Consider the following 24,566-nt stretch of genomic DNA (forward strand, 5'->3'; position numbering starts at 1 on the left):
GAAAGTGAAGTTGCTCAGTCGAGTCCGACTCGTAGCGACCCCATGGATGGCAGTCCACCAGGCCCCTCCGTCCATGGGATTTTCCAGGCAAGAGCACTGGAGTGGGGTGCCATTGCCTTCTCCAGCTGAGGAGTGTTACTGAATGTAATTCAGCTGCTCAGATATGAAAGCATGCTCAAGAGGTAAGTGCTGGTAGGAATGGAATGGTTGCTTTATTCTGAAGGCCAGTGACCTGGGGAGATGGTGGACTTGTGTTCAAAAACCAACTCCAAAGATTTTGATCAACCATAGAAGTTTTTAAAGAGAGGATCATTTAGGGAGGAGTTCAGCCAGCATCTTCTTTATCTTACACGGTGTACAGACTTTCTTCTGGTTGGTCGGTGGTGAGGTAACAAGGTGGTGCTCCAGAAATCTTGTGATCAGCCTGGAATTACCACCCTCCATCTGGGTGGGGGCCTTGGTTCCTACAAAGAATTCAAAGGTAAACCTTTGAATTCTTTGTAGGAACCAAGGAATTCTTTGTATAAAATCTTTGAATATAAACCCCCCCCCCACACATATATATATTATATACATATATATACATAATAAATACATATATTTGTTGAGGCGGAGCCAGGGTCCTATCCCAGGGCAGCATTATTGTTTCTTGACTGCTCCTCCTTAGTTTCCATATTCCCTCTCTCCCCTGATAAGCTGCCCTGTGAAACTCAGGGAAGGTCAAGGAGGCTGAATGGAGTGTGCTTCCTACAAACAAGAAATGGGGACATAAAGAGGATTTGTACCTGAGGGGCCCCACAGGGTCCTGCTCCATTTAAGGAGGGGGCAGAATGCACCACCACACAATACACCATTTTGGCACATTGATTAATTGAATTAAATTTGCTTTGTAAACAACAGTGCAGGAAGGACATTCCAATCCTCTTTTGTTCCCCTGAAAACAGGAAATAAATAGTCCCCGTAAAATGTACCCTCCCTGGACCAGGAGGAAGAAAGTTATCTTTATACCAGACATAGGAAGTTTAGGGCCAAGAAAGCTATATAAAGAAAACTTCTCATTTATTTATCAGTTTACAGTCCATGTTTGGATCACAAATCATGGTCCACTGGAAGAGGGAATGGCAAATCACTTCAGTATTCTTGCCTTGAGAATCCCATGGGCAGTATAAAAAGCAAAAAGATATGACACTGAAAGATGAAATCCCTAGGTTGGTAGGTGCCCGATACACTACTGAAGAAGAGTGAAGAAATAGCTCCAGAAAAAATGAAGAGGCTGAGCCAAGATAAAACAATACACTGCTGTGAATGTGACTGGTGATGAAAGTAAAGCCCTGTGCTGCAAAGAGCGATACTGCATAGGAACCTGGAATATCAGGTCCATGAACCAAGGTAAATTGGAAGTGATCAAACAGGAGATGGTAAGAGTGAACATTGACATTTTAGGAATCGGTAAACTTAAATGGACTGGAATGGACAAATTTAATTAAGATGACCATTATATCTACTATTGTGGGCAAGAATCCTTTAGAAGAAATGCAGTAGACCTCATAGGCAACAAAAGAGACTGAAATGCATTTCTTGCATACAATCTCAAAAACAACAGAATGATCTCTGTTTGTTTCCAAGGCAAACCACTCAATATGACAAATCTACGCCCAACCACTAATGCCAAAGAAGATGAAGTTGAACAGCTCTATGATGACCTACAAGACTTTCTAGAGCTAACACCAAAAAAAGAGATGTACTTTTCATCATAGGAGACTGGAATACAAAAGTAGGAAGTCAAGAGATACCTGGAGTAACAGGCAAATTTGGGCTTGGAGTACAAAATGAAGTAGAACAAAGGCTAACAGAGTTTTTTGCCAAGAGAATATACATAGGTCATGGCAAACACTGTCTTCCAGCAACACAAGAGATGACTCTACACATAGAACATCACCAGATGGTTAGTACCAAAATCAGATTGATTATATTCTTTGCAACCGAAGATGGAGAAGCTCTGTACAGTCAGGAAAAAACAAGACCGGGAGATGACTGTGGTTCAGATCATGAACTCCTTATTGCCAAATACATACTTAAATTGAAGAAAGTAGGGAAAACCACTAGACCATTCATGTATGACTTAAATCAAATCCCTTATGATTATACAGTGGAAGTGAAAAATAAATTCAAGGAACTAGATCTGATAGACAGAGTTCCTGAAGAACTATGGACGGAGGGTGGTAACATTGTACAGGAGGCAGTGATCAAAACCACCCTCAAGAAAAAGAAATGCAAAAAGGCAAGATGGCTGTCTGAGGAGGCCTTACAAATGGCTGAGAAAAGAGAAATGATAGACAAAGGAGAAACGGAAAGATATACCCATTTGAATGCAGAGTTCCAAAGAATAGCAAGGAGAGATAAGAAAGCCTTCCTCAGTGATCAATGCAAAGAAATAGAGGAAAACATTAGAAAAGGAAAGACTAGAGATCTCTTTAAGAAAATTAGAGATACCAAGGGAACCTTTCATGCAAAGATGGTCACAATATAGGACAAAAATGGTATGGACCTGATAGAAGCAAAAGATATTAAGAGGAGGTGGCAAGAATACACAGCGTTCAGTTCAGTTGCTCATTAGTGTCCAACTCTTTGAGACCCCATGGATCGCAGCACTTCAGGCTTCCCTGTCCATCACCAACTCCCAGAACCTACTCAAACTCATGTCCATTGAGTCGGTGATGCCATCCAACAATCTCATCCTCTGTCATCCCCTTCTCCTCCCACCTTCAATCTTTCCCAGCTTCAGGGTCTTTTCCAAGGAGTCAGTTCTTCGCAACAGGTGGCCAAAGTATTGGAGTTTCAGTTTCAGCATCAGAACTTCCAATGAATGTTCAGGACTGATCTCCTTTAGGATGGACTGGTTGGATCTCCTTGCAGTCCAAGGGACTCTCAAGAGTCTTCTCCAACACCACAGTTCAAAAGCATCAATTACTTGATACTCAGCTTTCTTTATAGTCCAACTCTCACATCCATACATGACTACTGGAAAAACCATCACTTTGACTAGATGGACCTTTGTTGGTAAAGTAATGTCTCTGCTTTTTAATATGCTGTCTAGGTTGTCCATAGCTTTTCTTCCAAGGAGCAAGCATCTTTTCATTTCATGGCTGCAGTCAATAGCTGCGGTGATTTTGGAGTCCAAAAAAATAAGGTCAGCCACTGTTTCCCCTGTTTCCCCATCTATTCTCCAAGAAGTGATGTGACTGGATGCCGTGATCTTAGTTTTCTGAATGTTGAGTTTTAAGCCAACTTTTTCACTCTCCTCTTTCACTTTCATCAAGAGGCTCTTCAGTTCTTCGCTTTCTGCCATGAGGGTGGTGTCATCTGCATATCTGAGGTTATTGATATTTCTCCTGGCAATCTTGATTCCAGCTTGTGCTTAATCCAGCCTGGTGTTTCTCATGATGTACTCTGAATATAAGTTAAATAAGCAGGGTGACAGTATACAGCCTTGACGTACTCCTTTCCCTATTTGGAACCAGTCTGTTTTTCCATGTCCAGTTCTAACTGTTGCCTCCTGACCTGCATACAGGCTTCTCAAGAGGCAGGTCAGGTGGTCTGGTATTCCCATCTCTTTCAGAATTTTCCACAGTTTATTGTGATCCACACAGTCAATGGCTTTGGCATAGTCAATAAAGCAGAAATAGATGTTTTTCTGGAACTCTCTTGCTTTTTTGATGATCCAGCGGATGTTGGCAATTTGGCCTCTTGTTCCTCTGCCTTTTCTAAAACCAGCTTGAACATCTGGAAGTTCATGGTTCATGTCCTGTTGAAGCTTGGCTTCGAGAATTTTGAACATTAGTTTGCTAGCGTGTGAGATGAGTGCAATTGTGAGGTTCGAACATTCTTTGGCATTGCCTTTCTTTGGGATTGGAATGAAAACTGACCTTTTCCAGTCCTGTGGCCACTGCTGAGTTTTCCAGATTTGCTGGCATATTGAGTGCAGCACTTTCACAGCATCATCTTTTAGGATTTGAAATAGTTCAACTGGAATTCCACCACCTCCACTAGCTTTGTTCATAGTGATGCTTCCTAAGGCCCACTTGACCTCATATTCTAGGATGTCTGACTCTATGTGAGTGAACATACCATGGTGATTATCTGGGTCGTGAAGATCTTTTTTGTATAGTTCTTCTGTGTATTCTTGTCACTTCTTCTAAATATTTTCTGCTTCTGTTAGGTCCATGCCATTTCTGTCCTTTATTGAGCCCATCTTTGCATGAAATGTTCCCTTGGTATCTCTAATTTTCTTGAAGAAATCTCTAGTCTTTCCTATTCTACTGTTTTCCTCTGTTTCTTTGCACTGATCACTGAGGAAGGCTTTCTTATGTCTCCTTGCTATTCTTTGGAACTCTGCATTCAAATGGGAATATCTTTCCTTTTCTCCTTTGCTTTTCACTTCTCTTCTTTTCACAGCTATTTGTAAGGCCTCCTCAGACAGTCATTTGGCTTTTTTTGCATTTTTTTTTCCTTGGGATGGTTTTTATCCCTGTCTCCTGTACAAGGTCACAAACCTCTGTCCATATTTCATCAGGCAGTCTGTGTATCAGATCTAACCCCTTGAATCTATTTCTCACTTCCACTGTATATGCAGAGTGAAAGTGGAAGTGATGTTGCTCAGTCGTGTCTGACTCTTTGCCACCCCATGGACCCACCAGTCTCCTCCATCCATGGGATTTTCCAGGCAAGAGTACTGGGGTGGGCTGCCATTTCATTCTGCCAAATGCTGGGTTTGATGAAACACAGACTGGAATCAAGACTGCCAGGAGAAATAGCAATAACCTCAGATATGCAGGTGATACTACCCTTACGGCAGAAAGTGAAGAGGAACTAAAGAACCTCTTGGTGAAAGTGAAAGAGGAGAGTGAAAAAGTTGGCTTAAAACTCAACATTCAGGAAGCTAAGATCAAGGTATCTGGTCCCATCGCTTCATGGCAAATAGATGGGGAAACAATGGAAACAGTGACAAACTTTTTCTCGGGCTCCAAAATCACTGCAGATGGTGATTGCAGTCAAGAAATTAAAAGACACTTGCTCCTTGGAAGAAAGGTATGACAAACCTAGACAGCATATTAGAAAGCAGAGATATTACTTTACCAACAAAACTCCATCTACTCAAAGCTATGTTTTTTCCAGTAGTCATGTATGGGTGTGAGAGTTGGACTGTGAAGAAAGCTTAGCATGGAAGAATTGATGCTTTTGAACTTGGTTTTGGGGAAGACTGTTGAGAGTCCCTTGGACTGCAAGGAGATCCAACCAGTCCATCCTAAAGGAAATCAATCCTGAATATTCAGTGGAAGGAGTGATACTGAAGCTGAAACTCTAATGCTTTGACCACTGATGCCAAGAAGTGACTCATTGGAAAAGACCCTGATACTGCGAAAGATTGAAGGCAGGAGGAGAAGGTGATGACAGAGGATGAGATGTTGGATGACATCACCAACTCAATGGACAAGAGTTTGAGCAAGCTCTGGAAGTTGGTGATGGACAGGGAAGCCTGGCATGCTGCAGTCCGTGGGTTGCAAAGAGTGGTACATGACTGAGGGTCTGAACTAAACTGAATTGATCCCAAGCCCGAATCCCTTTGCCTTATCAGCTCCGCACAAATTTATTGTTTCTTTCTCTAAAAGGTATAAAAGCTGCCTGCTTTGGTCAGTTCTTTGAGTCTCATATTTTTATGAGTTTCTGTACATATGAGCAATTAAATTAGGTTTTACTCCTGTTGATCTATCGTATGTCAATTTAATTATTAGGCCATCCAAAAAACCTAGAAGGGAAGAAAGAGTTTTTCTCCTTTACAGTGACAACTAAGAAATGGAAACACACATGCCCAGACATGCACTGCTACTTCCCCAGCTGACAATCTCGTCTAAGAGAAAAGTCTGTACTTCTTACCATGGTCTGCGAAGCCCCCAGAGACCCGACCCGTACCTAGACCCCTGGCCTCCTCACCGCACACTTGGCTGCCTGTTAACTGTGACCGCTGTGCTCCGCCACCTCTGTGCCAGCTCTTCCAAGCCCTCACCCAGCGACCTGCCCACTGCAGAGTCTTGTCCTCCCAGAAGCCTTCCTTGAACACCCCCCTTTACTTGCTCCTCTTTGCCCCTTTCCTCTTGCCCCCACCCCCATTCTGGCACTGCCTGGACGAGAGTTTCTCCTCTGGGTACATGCTGCATCCTGAGAATACTCTCCCAACACCCAGGCTATCAGGTTACCCGGACCTGTTAATGCTTGAAGGCTCCACGAACGTCTTTGCAGACAGTGCGGAAGAAGACAGATGGGCATCCCAGGTCTTTCTTCAAGGAAGCACTTGCTGTTTGTAAGACAGTCCTAAGGCTGCTGAAACAAAGTCCCCGGTACTAGGTAACTTAAATCAATAGAAATGTACTCTCTCACAGTTCTGGAGGCCGGAAGTCTGAAATCAAGGTGTCAGCAGGACAACATGCCCTCTGAAGGCTCTAGGTGGAGTCCATCCGGGCCTCTTCCAGCCACTGTTGGCTCAGGCTTGTGTCTGCATAACTCCAATCTGCATGTATGTCTTCATGGGGCCTTCTCCTCTCTGTCTTGTCTGCTTTTCTGTCCCTTATATGGACATGTCATCAGATTTAAGACCAACCTGCATAATCCAGGATGATCTCATATCATGATCCTTAATTACGTCTGTGATACCCTTTTCCTGAAAAAAAAAAAAACCCCGCGGGTTTAGGAGGTGGACATTCTTTTCTCGTGGGACCATTATTCATCCTGTTCCCCTGTCTAGCTATGAAGAGTGTGCTCAGCAAATAGCCTCTGGCCGTCAGCTCCTTCAGAAGCCAAGGAACCAGCCTGTAGGAGTGTTGTGTTAGACCAGGTTGCCTGGTGGTTGAAGTTGGGATGGGTCCCTGAAAATTAGGCCACTTGTTACCTGTCAGTGATTGGAAAGACCCGCAGTCAGATTCTTTCTCCTGCAATTTTATTACCTTACACGTGCTGTGACCCACTTTCTCTGCGTTTCTTTCAATAGGAGTCATTTACTGAGAACCTTTTAACCCTGCCCCAGAGTAGGAAGTTGAGGTTGTGACAGAAGGAGCCTCATAGATCCCCTTGTCCTCTTGGAGCCAGGCTGCTTGGTCGGGAAGACGGGAAGTGGTGAGAACACAGGTGGGATGATGACTAAGCACCTTGACAAGCCGTTAAGGAAAAGCGACAGCTTCAGAAAGAGAGCTGCGTCTCTGGCCATCGGCCCCATTTTCCCGAGCTGCAAAGAGGGCCGCGTTCTGAAGTCTAGGTTCTCGCAACACCCAGTCTGCTGTGTGAGCTGAGATAGTTAAGGGATTTTTATGAAAGCCTTGAGACTCAAGCTGACCTGTGAAGTATAGAAGAGGTCAAACAGGAGAAAGAGAAGAGAAGACAGTCCGGCCTGAACAAGAGGCTGGAGGGCCTGGGCATCTGGAAGGAGAGGGCAGGAGTTGCCTGCCCTGGAGGAGGAGGAGAAACGGGCTGGGAGGGTGTCAGGGCTTGGATGTGAAGCTGAAGGAGACAGGCTTGATGAGACAGGGAGGGACCTGCGGGGCTGCAGGACCCTCTGCTGACCGTGTGCTGGGAGGGTGTCAGAAGAGGAAGGAGACGAGATTATAAAAGTGATACTGGGACTTCCCTGGCGGTCCAGTGGTTAAGATTCTGAGCTTCCACTGCAGGGAGCAAGGATTTGATCCCTGGTGGGGAACTAAGATCCTTCATGCCACTTGGAATGGCCAAAATAATAATAATAATAAGTGGCATTTGGGTTTTTTTTTTTTTAAGTTGTACTGTGCAGTGAGCATGTGGGATCTTAGTTCGCTGACCAAAGATCAAACCTGCGTCCCCTGTATTAGAAGCGGGAAATCTTAACCATTGTGCCTCCCAGGAGCCCAGGTATTTGTTTTTGAAGAAAAGAGCTTGAGATTCAGTATAGACAAGAAAAGGGTTTCCCCTGCGGCTCAGCAGTAAAAAATCCGCCTGCAAGGCAGGAGACACAGGAGACGTGGGTTCAATCCCTGGGTGGAGACGATCCCCTGGAGGAGGGCATGGCAACCCACTCCAGGATTCTTGCCTGGAGAGTCCCATGGACAGAGGAGGCTGGCGGGCTGCAGTGCATGGGGTCACAAAGAATTGGATACGGCTGAAGCAACTCAGCTCACACACGCGTAGGTAAGAAAAAGTGAGAGGCCAGAAACTGGAAGGTATCAAGACGCTTTTTGCAGTTGCCCAGGTGGGGGACTTGATGTGACTTGGAATTCAGTCAGCAGTAATACGAGAAACCCACCTCAGCGTTTGCTTTATCAACTGGTATGATCTTAAGACCGAGCAATCTTAACTCCAGAGTTAGGATCCTGGGAAACACCCAGCAATAAGAACACTTGGAGGTCATAGAGATCATAAAGGACTGCGTGCTTGCTCTGGGACCTGCAGCGTGTGGCATGGTCAGGACGTGCAGACAGAAGCGTCTGACTGTCTGTTAGGGCCGCCTGATTGACGCCCTGTCACCGCCGCGGTCCTGTCCTGTCACCACTGGGCTCCCATGGGCTGTCTCTCCGAGGCTCCTGGGAAGACAGCCTCCTGTTAGCTCTACAAAGGCATCTCTGCTATCTTGAATGTGACCTTTCTTTTAATTTATACTATCTACTCTTGAATCTTTTGGTGTGTTAGCATCTGTTTTCCACTCTCCAGCGTGGAAAAGATGATGAAAAGAAGCGTGAGGGGTGATCAGGATAGTGTCCATTTTCTCATTTGTTCAATAAATATTCATCGAGTACCTACTTTATGCCAGTTATTATGCCAGGCACCGGGCATCTAAAAATGAGTAAAACTCCACTGGTTCCTCTCGTGGTGGGAAAGATGCCAAAAGAGGGTGAAGAGTGCAACAAAGGAAAGTGCAGGATTCTTCATACAAAAAGCAGGGATGTCTAAAGAATGCTGAAGGGTTACAAAAGGCTTTTAAAAGAAGCAGCATTTAAGTGACGCCCTGAAGAAGGCTTGGGGGTGACCCGGGGCAGCGCTGCAGGGCTGTCCGGCTCCAAAGGCACCTTGCACGGTGTACTGTGTGTGAATGGGAGGGGACGTGCGAGGACGTGGCCCAGAATGAGGGCTGGGACAGGTGCTGGGGCTGGGGGACAGAGGAGGGGATCGGTGTTTAGACACTGACTCAGCCTAAAGAAACTCATAAGGCATTAACCAGCATAACTGGTTTGCTAATTTTCATGAGAAATTAGAGTACATACCTTGCACACAGACCGGATTGACAGCTTTGAGGTGCTGACTCATGCCAACGAAACTCTCCAGGCATTAACATATGCAAGTCCGCACTCCGGTTTGTTAATTTTCTCTGAGACACAGAGTCGATCTGTCAAGCGGACCCAAGATTGACAGCCCATCCCCCTCCCTGCATGGGGCCTCCCTGGGAAGCCCAATTATCCCCGGGTTTCATGGCAAGCCTGGAATCAGAGGAAAGAGCAGTTAGTTACATGACCTGAGGACTTCAGGACCTCAGGCTATGTGTCTGATGTGTCCATCTCTTCTCGGGGACAAGCTCGGTGGATTTGTCTGGGAAAGAGGGATGGTGAGGGCCCCGGCCCACCCTGACCTCTTTGCACCTCTCCTCTCCAAAGCTCATTAACCTTCCCCACTCTGACAGTCTTCCTTGAAATGTGTGAGTGCTAACTGTAGCTTGGGATGAACTGCTTACTGCATCCCTTTATTCAAGCAACTATGCTGAGATGTTAGTCACTGCTTGCCAGGGGCACTCCTGGTGTTCAGGTCCTCTGTGTCACCTCTTTGCTGTCTTTTGGTCCATGGGTACAAGCTAATTTGGTATCTTGGGCCATTGTAGTCATTGCTACATGAATGGTTTTAGGGCAAGATGAATGCAAATCAACTTTTAACCAAGGTAAAAAGCAAGGCAGGCCTTGGGAGATACTTAAGTCCTCTAACCAAGAGTAGAACTCACACCTCCTGACTTCTACTCTCGCCCCTCTCCCTGGGGCCTGGTTCAGGACTGGTTAAACATGCCCTGCCACCGGGGCAGCTCGGGCCTGACCTACACTGTCTTTTACTCGATCTGGATACTTCGTGCAAAAGGTAGAAGAGTGTCCCCCCCAGAAGAAGTCCACATCCTAATCTCTGAACCTGTGACTATGTACCAAGGGACTGATGTGGTTAAGAATCTTGAGATGGAAGATTGTTGGGGATTATCTGAACCCAATATAATCACAAAGCTTCTTGGAAGAAAAGCAGGGAGGCAGGAAAGTGAGAGAAAGGGTTAAAATGACAGAAGCAAGAGGTCAGAGAAAGAGATTGGAAGATGCTTCTCTGCTGGCTTTTCAGGGAGGGAAGAGACAGGAGCCTCCAGAAGCAATGGATTGTGCCCTAGAGCACTGCGAAGAAATGCAGCCCTACTTCCAACCGGACATAGGATTTCTAAAACAGAGAACTCTAAGACAGTAAGTTTGTGTGCTATGACATCACTAAGCTGGTGGTAATCTGTTACAGCCGTGATAAGAAGATGACACAGTCAGCTTCTCCTGTCTCCAGGAGACTAGATGTCTCCTATCTAGTCATGTCCCCCCTCCCGTGTAGAGCCCGTCACTCTGCAGAGCCTGCTGGCGGGAGAGAAGGCGCAGGGCCTGCGCAGAGTGCAGGATACACTTCTCACAAATGGTGCAGCCTTTAAAGCTCTGGTTTATTGCTGCCCACGCGGAAGCGTCGATTCCATGCTTTGGGCCGAAAACGCAGCTGCCCTGTCACTGCCTGCGCTGTGACACAGCCCTCCTAGGGCACTGGTGGAGACGCCGGCTTCCTTTGAAGCTACTCATTCAGATCAGCTCTACGGGAGGCCTCAAGCAAGATGAGAAATAGGTCCAAGATTCTCATCATGATGCAAGTTTCATATCAAAAATGCACAATCAATTGACTGGAACAGGAAATAATTAATCAGGACATTATAGAGCAGTTAAGTATAATTAATTCAAACAAAAGAATCTGAGTGTGCAGTCTTAGCTACCAGAGTAATTTTATTTCCTTGCAAATTTAGTTCAAGGTAAACAAACATCAGAATAATCTTTTCAGGTTTTTCATGACTCATGGGTTATTTCCTCCTTTCTAGTTATCAAAAATATTATTAAACTCACACGCCAGTACCTCTAGGTTGATCATACTCTGTAGAAAATGCTCCAGACTCCTGGTAAATGAGAAATTAACTCTGACATTAGGAATCAGTTTCCATGTGTGTATGCGTGAGTTTGTATGTGAGGGGATGGTGCTGAATAAAAGCTGGAGGGAAATTTGATTTCTTATCAAATATCTTAAAATCTAAGCACAAATGCATAAAACATTTATGTTGTGAAAACGCCATCTGAGAAAGTGACTTAATCTCAAGGGTAAACTTATTGATACTGTGTAGGTTTTCCTTTCCTCTTATCTTTATTTTGCCCCTAGAGCTGAGAGCTCTTATAAGGAAAGAGGTGAAAAATGTAAGGCAATATGAGCTGGCTGCAGCACAGCATTATTGTTCTCCTGCCCAGGTTTTTTTTCTTTCTTTTTTTGTCATTGTTGGGACATTCAAAAAGCCCATAAGACAGGCCTGTAAGCATGGCTTTATGTAGAGGTGGAAGAATTCATCATGCAGAAAGATTGGAGGGAGTATTTTCTCCCCTTTGTAGCTTCAGAGATCACCCTGAGCCCTGCTGAGCTAGAAAAATAGAATTGGGTTCATGTGATGGGTGATTACTGTTTGGAAGTGCAGATCCATCACGGTAACAATGGGAGAGGCAGGGCTTCCCGGCAGCTCGCGGGCCTGCAGGGCTTCTCTCTCCCTGATAGATTCACTCCCCAGATTAACCTGATCACAAAGTGCGGCCACGGGGCTGTCTGGTCACCTAAGGTGGAGCCAGTAGTGTGCTATTACGTGACAAATGTAAACAGGTTCTAATTTCTGATTTAATTCACAGCGTAATAACAAATCAGTCAAGCTCCCGAGAACTTTTCTCTGTTGCCTTTGATCTCTACCTTCACTGTAGGGGATGGTTTTCGAGATGAAAGCTATGACCCATCGACAGGTTTTGAAATACATTTAGTGTTACTGCACATGAGCATGCCAAGTTGCTTCAGTCATGTCCCACTCTTTGCGACCCTGTGGCCTGACCGTAGCCTGCTTCTGTGCCCAGAAGGGTTGCCATGCCCTCCACCAGGGGATCTTCCCGACTCAAGGATCGAACCAAAGTCTCAGTCTCCTGCATTGTCAATGAGCTCTTTACCACTCAGAGCTACCTGGGAAGCCATTAGTGGATTATAACCAGCATTTTTTTTTAATAAAAGAATAGAAAAGAAAATATCAAAGTATATCACACAAGGTAAGATGATGGTGTTTAGTTAGATGACATCGAGTTTGAAAGATTAGTTGGGTGCGTAACTATATATCTATATTACAGCATGTACGTTCACCTCCATACCTGCGTGTTTGTGTGTACTTAGTTACAGTAAAAGTCTATTCAACAGTGGCCAGAAACGTTTGAAAGCATTTGCTGACTGTGTTAGACACTTGAATGCCTATTTCACCCACAGAGAGGTGCAGGGTGGAGCCTCTACGAGCATAACAAAGCTAGTCTCCACTGGGAAAGAGAAATGGACAGAGCTAGGAAGAACTGATGGCGCAGAAGCACACTGATCGTGACTGCTCTGGTCCGGGCAGCTGCCCTGGCCCCTGTCGAGATTTCCAGGAGGTCTGCTCACCCCTGGGCCCCTTACCAGGGCGCTGGGTGCCTGTGAGAGCCCCGCTTCCCATGCTGCCCTGGGCGCACACAGCGTGAGTTTTCAAACCACAAATGGGACTTAATATGATTGACTAACTAGGGGAAATGAGCTGACACCCAGTATAAAAGTAGCTTGCTGGGGCAGAGGGAAAGACCTGCTGCTTGAGGTCACCACTCATCATGCTGCTCAAAGTAATGGAAATGCAGAAGAAATGCTGCCCGTTGAGCACATAACACGTGATCCTCGAGCAAGAGCCAGAGGGACTGTCACACTGCATGTTTATGTGTACATTTAAGTATTCTAGCAGCACACATGAAACTATAGCAATGACTATTTTACAGCAATTCCTACAACCCTTGGAGTTCACCCAAGTTCATGTCCATTGAATTGGTGGTGCTCTCTGGGGGATGGTGAAGGACAGGAAGGCCTGGCATGCTGCCGTCCCTGGGAGTCACAAAAAGTTGGACATGATTCAGCAACTGAACAACAACAACGACGGCCCCTATTCCTCCTCTCTTTTGTGAAGATACAAGTTTGTATGATGCTGCCTCTGTTAAGGGAAGGTTGCCCAGGCACACAGCTCTCACATCCTTGTAGACAGCTGTCCCGGAGCCCCTGTTATCTGGGCCAAGCCAAGGGAATCACTCTGGCTAGTAACCGATGGGATCTTTGACTCAATAGTAACATATCCAATGTCTCAGATTCTTGATTTTTGATGTATATTTTGGGGGGTAGTTCTAGTAAATGAGAAAGTCATAAAAAAGTGATGGTATGACCTAAGCAATTATCATCATAGCTCTTGACATCCAAAGATAGAGACAGCCAGGAATGATGAGCCTCATGATGGACATACTACAAACCCCAAACTAAGTCTGCACAAACCTCCAACTCTAAACGCCACTTTATAAGAAACCGGGGAGAAAAGGAAGCTTACTAAACAACATCACGGGCATGCCACCCACAGAGCCAAACTGTGGGGAATTCAACCAGACAATAGACCTGGGTTCTTGAACAACAACAACACAACCAACAGAAAAAAAGTATAACCCTTGTTTGGATCCTGGGGCAAATAAACTACCACAAAAGGAAAAGAGAGAGGGACTCTCAGCATTAAAAAATTTGCCTGCAATGCAGGAGACATAGATTTAATCTCTGGCTTGGGAATATCCCCTGGAGTAGGAAATGGCAACCTACTCCAGTATTCTTGCCTGGGAAATCCCATGGAGAGAGGAGCCTAGCGGGCTACAGTCCATGGGGTCACAAAAGAGTCAGACACGACTTAGTGACTAAGCAACAACAACGGGGAACTGTAGACACTAAATGGGTATGAGATGATGTTCAGGAATTGTCAGTAGTGATTTTAGGAAGTGTGATGATGCTGTCATCATTGTTTTTTAAAAGCATAAGTCTTGGTTGTTTACAAATATATACAGATACATTTATCACTGAAATGCCCTGACGTCTGTGATTTTCTTCAAAATGACCTGGGTTGGGGAGGGAATGGAGGAGGAAACAAAATCACCTGAGTTGAAAATCCTGACATTGGGTGATGGGAGTTCACTACAGTACACTATCTACTTTGGTATATGTTTGAAACTTTTTCTAATTAAAAAAAATGTCAGTGTCTGTTTTGTTGAGATATTCGTCCTTCTCACAAACATATTGAAATCATACTGCCCACTATATATTGGGGATATAGAAACAAATTAGTGTTCTGGCTAGACTTATCATCATTTCACATTTTCTAAGATACCATTGGTTTTGAAACACACAATTATTTTTACTGCAGCTTTTGCTATCTCTTGATTAAAGCTCAAAGCCCACTTGGGGTGGGGAGGAGAAAAGACAGCCCCGTTAAATGACACATCGACTTTGAGACACCCAGCTTTCAGACTTCCCAAACTACCTATCTTGGAATCAAGGAAGGATGGTGATTCTTATTTTTCTTTTGGTTCTAAGGAAATATTTGGTTGTACAGCCTGAAGTTTTCCTAAGAGGAAATATTACCGTGTTCAGTGTAACTGTAGGTTTTTGTCCTTTATATACTTTCTTCCCCGCCGTGTGTCAGAATCCAGCCATCAGGTTGAAATAGGTTAATCTGGTCTTATCAGACGTGTCTCAGTCATCCGGAAGAAGATATCCACACAAGGAGTGAGCATGGGTACATTCTTTAGAAACCGTGTTTGCAGTTGGTTGAAAACACTTCCAAGAATTCAAGGTGAATTCAACAGTATGAGACCAAAAAATGTTTCCACAGCACCATCTTTGCAGGCACAGCTGCAGAGGACAGAGGGGGCTTTGAGCCAGAAGGAACTGGGCTGAATCCTGGGTGGATCAGTTAGCAACTGAATGACCTTGGACGTGTTTCTCACCCTCTCCAAGCCTCACAGGCCTCAGGAATAAAATATGTCTGGAGAAACTACCCTTGAGTTCTGGAAGTAAATAGAATAACAACATACAGAAGAGCACCTATGCAGTATTAGAACTTAGAAACTCAAATTCTGACCGTTTTCCTGGTCAGGCCCCTCTTCACTCTGGATGGAAGACGTTAGCCCGGGCTTCTGACTGGTTCTCACAGGTTAAGGGCTCATTCTGCAAAACGATCATTTGGTGGATTTGTTGCTGAAGAATTCAACTGGGGAGGTATCTTAGCTCAGGCTGCCATAACAAAAATACCACAACTGGGTAGTTTAAATAACAAACATCTACTTCTCACAGTTCTGGATATCCTGTGAAGTCCAAGATCTGGGGTCCATCAGATTTCCCAGATCTGATGTCTAGTGAGACCCAGCTTCCTGGTTTGCTGAGGCCTACACAGACTTTATTTTTTTGGGCTCCAAAATAACTGCAGATGGTGACTGCAGCCATGAAATTAGAAGACGCTTACTCCTTGGAAGGAAAGTTATGACCAACCTAGATAGCATATTAAAAAGCTGAGATATTACTTTGCCAACAAAGTTCCATCTAGTCAAGGCTATGGTTTTTCCAGTGGTCATGTATGGATGTGAGAGTTGGACTGTGAAGAAAGCTGAGCGCTAAAGAATTAATGCTTTTGAACTGTGGTGTTGGAAAAGACTCTTCTGAGTCCCTTGGACTGCAAGGAAATCCAACCAGTCCATCCTAAAGCAGATCAGTCCTGGGTGTTCATTGGAAGGACTGATGCTGAAGCTGAAACTCCAGTACTTTGGCCACCACATGCGAAGAGTTGACTCATTGGAAAAGACCCTGATGCTGGGAGGGATTGGGGGCAGGAGGAGAAGGAGATAACAGAGGATGAGATGGCTGGATGGCATCACTGACTCGATGGACATGAGTAAATTCCAGGAGTTGGTGATGGACAGGGAGGCCTGGTGTGCTGCGATTCATGGGGTTGCAAAGAGTCGGACACGACTGAGCGACTGAACTGAACTGAACTGAACTGACACTGACCTTCCCCTTTTTTGAAGGCGCTAATCCCATCATGAGGGCCCCATCCTCGTTATCTAATCTAACTCTAGCCACCTCCCAAGGCCCCACCTCCAAATACCATTACAGGGGGATCAAGGCTTCAACATAGAAATTTTGGGGAGACACATTCAGTCCATAGGAACTGAGTCTGCTGCTTCCACGCTGACTTGGAACTTCAGACATAGAAAACCTTGGAACTTTCTTCGGATCTGGCCCATGGTCAGCAAACAAACTCCTCTGTGGCTCCTGTGGTCTCATCCAGGGATGCTGAGGACTGTGTATTTTCTGGGTACCTAGTACAGAGTAGACACTCATCAGATAGGGGTTGAGTAGATGATCACCACTGAAGCAAGGCCGCCCAGAGTCCACATCCGGGGCTCTAACGTTGCTGCACCCACACCAGTGCTCCTGGCTTGCCCTTCTGCAAGGATGTTTATGCACCCTCTGAGCGTCATGATGCACTGATTTGGCGTCTGCTCTCAGTTCCACTTCAGAGCTGGGATAAGTGTTTACCTGCTTCCCAATGCCCTCTGGACCGGGGTCCAGGCAGCACTGAGCAGCCCAGCCTAGAAGCCTGGGCGAGCTCTGGCCCATCCTTGTCCACGCCTGCTGAGGGCTCCAGGCCCCGGCTCTCAGCGCTCAGCCTCAGGTGCTGGCGGCTGGCAGCGGCCATCCCACGGGCAGCAGATCCACAGCAGGCAGAGGGCAGCTGGCTCCTCTCCCAGCACCACCCCATCTGCTCAATGAGGGTGTCACCAGGAGAGGGTGGGAGGAGCTGGCCAGCTCACAGCCTTACAATCTGTGTTTGTTCATGTTGCCTCTGAGCTGGGAGAACAAGGAAGGGCTGGGTTGGCAGGGCACCCCACTGTCCCCAGGAAAAGGAGCAAGGAAAAGTTCCCTTCTCAATCCCCTTTCTAGACCAGCTGATACTGGGATGCCACCCTTGGGGTATGATACTTACCTGTCTGAGCCTAAATTTCCTCATTTGTGTGAAAGACAGAGAAAGTCATCAGAGAAAGCCCTGTTATTAGTATCAAGCAAACGAACTATGGATTAATTTCCTAGATTCCTACCTGCCCTAAGGCTGATGGATGAGACTTGTCAAGTTTGCTGCAGATGATGACAAAGCAAGGGCTTAAGACAAGAGGACTCCTGCTAAGGTTAGGTGCCGAGCCCACCCCACCATGACCTTACACACCTCCGGAAGAGGAAGGTCTGGAAGAAAGCTGCAGACCATCTGCAGATTTCCATCTTCCCGGTTTTCCAGGGAGAGAAGAAATTCACTGTCTTTGTGAGTCGGGCAGGTAGCGGAAATGGAGCATGCTTGGGGTCTGCAGAGTAAGCATTAACTACCTCCCCCACTTTCACAACGATGCTTTCTCTACTTGCTGGTAAAACAAGTGGTCTTCTGTGTATATGCTTTGTTTTCTGATTTTTCATGAATGTGTGATCATAGGGAAATTATTTCTCTAGTACAAGCAAATTCTAAACCACAGGATCACATTGCACCCTGTGGAAACCCGGGCGCTGGGCCACCGAGCCCGTTGTTGGGGGGTGGGCATGGGAACCAGTGTGGCCAGATCTTCTACTGTGTTTATTTAACAAATGCTGGAAATACAGATTTTTTTTTTTTTTTTTTTAAATGGAGAGCCTCCTGTTTTTGCAGTTTCGGTTTCTTCTTTTCTTTTAATAGTGCACATGTTGTTTAAATCTTTGTGTACACCACATAAAACCTACCCGTCTGTGCTCTGTTTGTATCCCAGCTTCTGCCTGGTACTCTGAAGTGTTCTTGCTAAATTATTCCAAATTTAGCATTCCACGTGTGCCTCCTCTTGCACCTGGGAAGTTGGGAGCTTTGGGAATCCTCATTGACTAGGTGGCTCAGACGGTAAAGCGTCTGCCTACCATGCGGGAGACCTGGGTTTGATCCCTGGGTCGGGAAGATCCCTTGGAGAAGGAAATGGCAACCCACTCCAGTATTCTTGCCTGGAAAATCCCATGGATGGAGGAACCTGGTAGGCTATAGTCCATGGGGTCGCAAACTGTTGGACACGACTGAGCAACTTCACTATTGACTAGGGAAGCTGTCTTTGACCTTCACTTTGGCCTTGTGTCCTTAGGGGATGTCAGGGGCTGGCATGGGCTGGACAGAGGTACAGTCTCTTTTACACAGCAGAATTTCTTTCCTGGGGTCTTTCTATCACCCTGAGGCATTGGTTCCTTCTGTGGGCCACCTCCTGGCTTCTCGTGCGATGGATACTGAAAAAGGAACACTGCCCTGCTATTTGCACTGACTTCCTAGGAGAGATGTCAGACCAGTAGTGCTAGGGTGAGCCCTTCAGGCATGGAGGCCAAGTCCCTCACTTTACACATAAGGAAGAAGAGAGGCAGAAACCTCCCAACACCTCCGCCGGGCCCACAGCCTGTGGATGACAGCTGAGGGATGAATCCCAGGGCTCCTGCCTCACTGCCCAGCACTGCTTACTCTCTCCTGCTGTGCCTGGCCACACAGGACACGCTTAGCACCCCCGGCCTTCTCTGGAGGCTATGGGCATTGCATGCGTGGGGAGTCATTTCAGTCGTGTCTTACTCTTGGCCATCCCATGGACTGTAGCCCGCCAGGCTCCTCTGTCCACAGAATTCTCCAGACGAGAATGCTGGACTGGCTTGTCACGGCCTCCTCCAGGGGGCCTTCCCAACCCAGGGGTCCGCTCTCATCTCCCGCAACTCCTGCACTGCAGGATGATCCTTTACCACTGAGCTGCCGGGCAAACCAGACTGGAGCTGCATTAAGTAGCGAACTCTAGAGCAGAGGCTGGGAAAAGTGGGGAAGGCCGGAGGGAAACAGAGGTGGGGAGGAACTTTGGAATATTCTCTCCTGGAAGTGAACAAAATTTTCCTGAGATCTCTCCAAAAGAGGCTTCTTGCTTATTTTGTCCCCAGAGCCTGGGGTTTTTCTTGAGATGAAAAACCACACACTTTTGACTCAGGCGAATGATTTGCTTTTTCTAATAGAATGTATCTTAGGAAGGAAAGAGTGGCTTGAAGATTCTGGTCCTGTGATCTCTAACCTGTGATCTGCTGTTTCATCCTAAATGACGCATTCTTTTAAATGAAGAGCTTGAACTTTCTATGAAACAACAATCTATTTTTAAAAAATTGTTAAGAAACGGGGAAATGTGTGAATTTAGTTGTTTTTTTTTTTCCTTTTCTTGCTTATGATGGGGGTGGGGGAAGTAACATGATTAAACTCTTAGTTATATTCCACTAGACAATTTTATATACACTATCTCAAGTAATCCTCAAAAAATTTCTGGAAGGCATGATACCTATTTAAAAAATTTTTTTTTGTTTTCTCCTATGTTACAAATGAGGGGATCATGGCTCAGAGAAAGTGAGAAACTTAATAAATATATAGCCCAGCTTGGAGGATTGTGTCTGTCATTGCAGCTGTATCCTTAGGCCTTTGCGTGGTGCCTGGCCAGGAACAAGTGCTCAGTAGAGTTGCCAATAATGTCATCTCCCCGGTGGAAACCAGTGAGCAATGAGACCTTCACGAAAGATGAAAAAAGACCTTGTAGGATGAAGAAAAGAAAGAGGTTTGCATAATTAATACTGAAATAAGAAATGACTTTGATTTATACCACAGCATCTTTCTTCCAAGGATTTTGAGGTATTTGACAGTTATCTCACTTGTCTCTTCACCAGTCCTGGCAATATTCCTGCCAAGTGAGAGGCCACGAAGCACGGAATGATTTAGAGAGGACCACACACAGCGCCCCAGGGCCAGACACAGCCACTTCCTGCTCTGTGAGCATCCGGGCCCCCTGGAATCTCCAGGGCACCCCCGCTTCAGTACCTCTGCGGAGAGGGATTTCTGCCGCCTATTCCACTCCGTCACCTAGGAGATGAACTCAGCAAAGAGGAGCAACTTGAATTCACCTTGGACTCTCAGCAGGTACAGAGAAAACAACTTAGGAGAATTGACTGTAGAGAAGTGTTTACCAGCAGTCTTCAAACTTTTTGGCACCAGGGGCCAGTTTTGTGGAAGACAATTTTTCCATGGACTGGGTAGGGGTGGGGGGTTGATTTTGGAGTGATTTAAGTACACTGCATTTATCGTGCACTTTGCTTCTATCATTATTACATCAGGCTCCACCTCAGATTATCAGGCCTTACATCCCAGAGACTGGGGAACAACACAGCTGAAAAATGACCTCCCAGACCTGTCTTCTTCCCAAAATCTGATCTTTAATACTTTCTGTAAGACCTAAAACATTGCAGGAAATTGAGCTGAATTGAAGCAAAACCTCATGTAAACGTATTGCTGAACATTTCTGTGTTGCTTTTATTATGAGAAAAAAAAAGAACATTCCAATAATTTTAGCTATAGCTAGAAGCTTTGCTTTTTTAAGTCTGATATGGTATATTTTTATCAAAATGACAAAGTGAAGGTAATAGAGGAAGGGGCTTTACAGTCGCAATACTATTAGGAGATTTCTGTACCCAAACAGGAAATCTAAAGACCTGTAAACTGGAAGCCGAAGTGAGTTCATTTGAGACTCTTAAGTACACACACTTGCCACTACCTGTCTCAAAAGCTTGTCTGAGACACAGAAGTCTTAATTAAATGCAGATGAAAAGGTGTCCTGAGTTGATTTTCTCGTTTAACATTAGACTTTCTTGAATTAAGCAGCTCAGTAAGAAACGAGACATAATTGAGTCTTGCTTTTAATTAAACATATAGAGATATATTTATTTATTTACTTGTTCCACTAAGATATTGCTGAATTTTCATTAACGCTGCTGATTTTTTTTCTTTCCATAGAAAAATACTCTTGTTAATCTTGCTTGAATGCAATTAATTGTGCTGTGTTTATCTTCCTGGCTTCACCATTAATTCCAGTGTAGAACCAATTATTTTCCAGTGTAGAACCAATTATTTATATTTTTCACTGCTCCTAACATCCTCCCTACTGAACATTCATCAATAATGCCATGACTCACAGTACACTTTTATTTTGGGTGGAAGGAAGTGAGGAATCAGTTTGGAGGAAGAAATGAGAGAGAGGTGTCTATAAAAGACGTTTCATTGGGTAGCATGGATTGGAAATGTCCCTGATGAAGGACACAAGTGCCTACTTTTGGATATAATTACGGTGCTGTGATTGCTTTCTGCCTTACTCTTTCTTTCTCCAGATGCAGATGACAGGCTAAGAAAAGATTCCTATAGTTACTGCACCTCTAAACACCCAACAAACAGGAACAGTAAAACACCTTAAGAGACTGTGACATATTGATTCACTACACACCTCTGGCCAGGTCGGGAGTCAGGACCTGAAACAACATACGGGGACAGCTCAGATTCTGTCTCTGTGGGAAGTGCCTACCAGTCTGAGCATCCAAGGCTTAATAGAAAACCAAGCCTTCAAACAAACTGGGGGCTTTTAATCAAGCACTCTCTGAATCACATTTTGTACTCCACTCAAAGGACTGCAGCCAGACAGCCCCACTTGGCTTTTGATTCCCCCTTGAACTGGGCATCATCCGTGGCCATATGAGTAGGCGGAGAAGAAGTAAATAGAAGTCACTTCCAATTCACAGCATGTCTCCAGCTGCCTTTTTTGCTCTCTGCAGACACCCAGGAACACTGGTACAGCAGAGACTCTCATCATTTTGGAGAAGAGAGTGAGCTGATTACATATCACCTAAGCCTTATTAAAACCCCTGACTGAAATACGTCCACTGGTGAAATAATATTTACCAGGCCTCTATATTTTCAACATACACCTTCACTTCCATGTATCAATACTTGGCTTTAGTCTCTGGTAGTTACTAGCCTGAAGGTAGCTCTGAGTTCTCCCATGAATCTAGTGATTAAGGGTCTTGCTCTTAACACACTTTCAGAGTCATGAGCATCAGCCTCTGATATTAATGAATAAATGGGTGAGTTGAGTATTGCTGGCAGGCAAAGTGGGTTCTAAAGACCCTCCACGTGTTTATGAGGACAAGCTCCTGTCTCCACTCCAGGCAAGGGCAAATCAGATCTTCCAAAGCCTTTCTCTTTCCCACTTGCCATCCTCTGGTTTCACTGAAGGATCTGGCATGCATGCATGCGTGCTAAGTCACTTCAGTTGTACTCGACTCTTCGCAACCCCGTGGACTGTGGCCCTCCAGGCTCCTCTGTCCATGGGATTCTCCAGGCAAGTGTACCGGAATGGTTGCCACGCTCCGCCTCCAGGGGATCTTCCCAACCCAGGAATCGAAACTGTGGTTCTTACCTCTCCTGCATTGGCGGGCGAGTTCTTCACCACTAGCGCCACCTGGGAAGGCCCGAGGGAACCAGAGGGCATACCTAACAAGAACATTGTGTTTGGATGGGTCAGGTCTGCAGGGTAGCAGTGCTTGTCCTATCACTTTGTACGCCGAGTCGGTTTATGTTTGATTGGCTTCTTTGGCAGTAACCCAACATAGGGAAGTATAAATTCCATGATATGTTCTGCTCATCTCTAGACTATCATGCTAAGTTGTTTTCCTCCCCAGCCAAAGTTTAATAAGAAGGGGAAAGAGAGAAATAGTTGACAGTTCCTGAGCACCTACCATGGGCCAGGTACTGTGCTAAATACTTCACATGCATTATCTTATTTCATCTTCATGTGTAAAAGGGAGACCCAGAGGGCCCAAAGAAGTTAGGTTACTTGCTCAGGACCACACAGCTGATGAAGCGCAGGGTGTGGGGCCCTCTGACTGCGTACTGCCTCTCCTTTAAGCACCTGCCTGGGGAGCTGGCCCTAAGGTTTACCTGGTGATAGGAAGAGATGAAATCTAGAAGCGTCGACAGCATCTCTACTCCAAAGAAAAAGGAACTATTGTCAGAAAACACTGCAACCGCTGTGGCCTTCTTTCCAGGATAAGAATAAATTTGCTGAATTCTCCTTTAAGGCACTAATGACTGGGCTGCTGAGCTCCACGAGCTATTATTGTTTTCCAGGCTGACACTAGGCTGGCTCTCTCTACTTTCAGGCTAATAATTAGATCTAAATCCCTGACAGGACTCTCACCACCACCCCAGGGGGTTCTAGATTTCTTTACTATTGCTTGTAAAGATTTCATTTAAAAAAAAAAGCCCTTTGAAGCTATAAGTTACACTCAGGCACAGCTTAAAAAAAAAATCTATTATCTATTTGAGTCTTTTGAAGAACACACACTACCATCTCTCTCCTCACCTTCAGAGATCAAATCTTATTTTTATCTCCAATTTGAAGACCAAAGATCCCCAGGAGGACCAGAGAAGGGAGCTTCATCAAATGTCATTTCCATCAGTACCTGTGTCTTTGAGAGGCTCACTGGGGTAGCATCCAGGCTATCGGAATGTCTTAACTATACATTTTCTACATATATGTGAAAATTATGGCGGCGGCTTTGCTCCTCAGGGGGAGAAATATGAAACCGCTTTTTATATGAACAAATGAATCTTGGCCTCGCGCGAGGTCGCTCTGAGCCAGGCCTCGGGCCTTGCTGTTTACCCAACGCTGCCCTGCTCGCCTCCCCTCCCACGCTGATCTGCAACCGCGCTTGAGTGGCTGTGATCATAGAAAGCAGCCATCTGACCCAAATGGGGCACTCCAAATCTTTGGAGGAGCAAGAAAAGCCACACAAATGTGAAGCTGGCTCAGGTGGGGGATCATGGGCCTCATTAATGTGTGTTAAAGCCACTGAGTGGCTTCTCGGGGGACCCAGTCACTCAGGAAAAACCTGTTCTGAGACCGTCTCATCACTTTATATGATGACTCCTTTGGAGAATCCCTGGTGCCTCTGAGGAGGGAGGCAAAGCGCCGGCTGGTCTCTCTTGACTAAGTCTGGTCTGTTCACACAGTAAATGATTCCAGCCAGAAGGCCCAAGGAAGAGATTTGGTAAATATTCCAGCCACACATTTCAACCAAGTGTTTTCTGGGAGATTGCAGTGAAGACTTTTTCAGAGGCATAAAATCATATGAGTGTTTAATTTTTACCAAACTTGTTACTTTTGCAAAAGTTGAAAAAAATGTTTTGTGTAATTTCAAGCACAATGGTTTTAAGGCCATTAATAAATAAACCAGTCTGTCAATCAGCTTAAAGAATAAAGATTCAATAATTTTTTTTAATAACTTCCTTTGAATGGGAGTGAGAAAAACTGATATTTGTTGATGCTTTCAAATATATCCCTGCACAGGACCCAGAGTAGTATTTTCTGTTCCACTCAGTGATGGTTTGAGCAGCAACCCCAGGTGATAGTTAGGCATATAGTTAAAGATATGAGGAGGCATGAGTTCTG

At 45.3% G+C, this 24,566-nt stretch overlaps 1 long non-coding RNA gene across 1 annotated transcript; it reads left to right on the forward strand.

Annotated features, from left to right (window-relative positions):
- The first annotated feature begins 17,070 nt into the window (after positions 1-17,070).
- Positions 17,071-24,255, forward strand: LOC133049900 (uncharacterized). The gene is made up of 3 exons (XR_009691489.1): positions 17,071-17,589; positions 19,702-19,850; positions 19,960-24,255. It is a non-coding gene; the product is annotated as an uncharacterized LOC133049900 (long non-coding RNA).
- The last annotated feature ends 311 nt before the right edge of the window (positions 24,256-24,566 follow it).

Source organism: Dama dama, chromosome 31, assembly GCF_033118175.1.
Source record: "Dama dama isolate Ldn47 chromosome 31, ASM3311817v1, whole genome shotgun sequence".
Lineage (NCBI taxonomy): Eukaryota > Metazoa > Chordata > Mammalia > Artiodactyla > Cervidae > Dama > Dama dama.